Here is a 1,573-nt window from a genome sequence, read left to right as displayed (position 1 = left end):
GCATCCCCAGCCTCCCCCGGCATCCCCAGCCTCCCTCGACACCATCCCCTCTGCCCCCCTGCCCAAAGTGCCGCATTCATTCTCCAGAACCGCCCTCCCCAGGATTTGGCCGCTGGCTGGAGGGGTTTTGATGCCCCGCTAAAATTTGCTGTCCGAGCAGCACGTTGAATGTAGAACAGTTTGTTTTTGTAGTGATAAAGGAGTCGCAGGGGGGTTCTGTCCCTGTTTTATACATCCTGTCTGTGTAAACTCAGAGATTTCAAATCCTGAGGTGCATTGACAGTCCAGCTATGAAAGATTTTCTGTTTGACCTTGATTTTGTTTTGTTTTTGCCGCATATGAACTTTAACAGACTTCGAGCGTGACGTCCTTTCTTTTTCCTTATCACAGCGCACTAGGGTAGGAAAATACAAGTAAACAGAAGCTTCTTCAACAGCACACAGATTTCTCAAAGAAAACATCTCACTTTTTTCCTCTTTCTGCTCAACCTGCAGTTCTGTTGCTGTACTTTGTTCTGCAAATGGATCCTTTTCAAACTGACAGCACAGCACCATGTGGATATTCTCTTTTCTTGTAACTCATGGGGTGAAAGATCTCTGGGATCCTCCTGATATTTATTCAAGCCCAGGGTTGTTGTCTGATAGGCTCTACCACAACAGCAGTAACTGCAGCATTGTTGCTACTCAGTGATAGAGAGAATAAAGATTTGCATGGAGAAGTAATTTCCTGAAGAATCTCTTTTCTGAGATGTGGCTGGAGGAGAGAGAAGAGCTCTTAGGGATGCAACCCTTCCTCTGAAAGGGCTGAAAACAGAAGTGAGCTTCAGGTGCATCTGTGCAGGGCAGCGAGGGAAGAGAAATGCACTGGTGAGACACAAATTCTATGAGAAGGCTGCTCAGGAAGATAAACAGCCGTGGATGATGAAGCCATACCCTCTGCCCAGAATGGCTCAGTTATCAGCACCAGAGGCCTTAAACTTTTGTTGTAACTTTCCAAATTGTCCTTCCCAGTATCACATGGCTTTTACTCTGAATATCAAGAGTTAGATCTACAGTCTGGCTGTTAATCCTCTCCCTTCCTTGATTAGTTTGAGCTTCCAGCCTTCTCACTCTCAGTTTATAAACTGCTTCTTTCTATGGCTTGGATATGGCAAAATAAAAGCACATTCACTCATGCTAATTAGCACCTGACACCATTCTTCAATTAAAAACAAGTCTAATATTAAAAGCCCAACCCTGTGCTGACTACTCGCATACAGAGGTAGGTGTGCACTGAACTGGTTCTAAAATTGAAACCTAAAAGCATTGTTTGGATAGGATGACATGCTTAAATTCTCTTTTTGTTAATGTAATTTCCCTCACTCCATCAGAGAGCTCAGTGCAAGTTTATTACAAAGTGAGTTGAACAACTTTGTTTTACAGACTTGTGAGCTCTGTAATATGTTTAATTCTTGGTGGAAATAAAGCAGAATTTTACAGCCATTTTCCAGTTCTGAAATGTGCTGTATGTGTAATTCAAATGTCACTTTTTTTCCACTTCTCCTTTTTGGGGCCATTTTCTATTCTGCCTTCAA

Source organism: Parus major, chromosome 20, assembly GCF_001522545.3.
Source record: "Parus major isolate Abel chromosome 20, Parus_major1.1, whole genome shotgun sequence".
Classification (NCBI taxonomy): Eukaryota; Metazoa; Chordata; class Aves; order Passeriformes; family Paridae; genus Parus; species Parus major.
The sequence above is the reverse complement of the archived record's forward strand: the minus strand, read 5'-3'. Positions refer to the sequence as shown.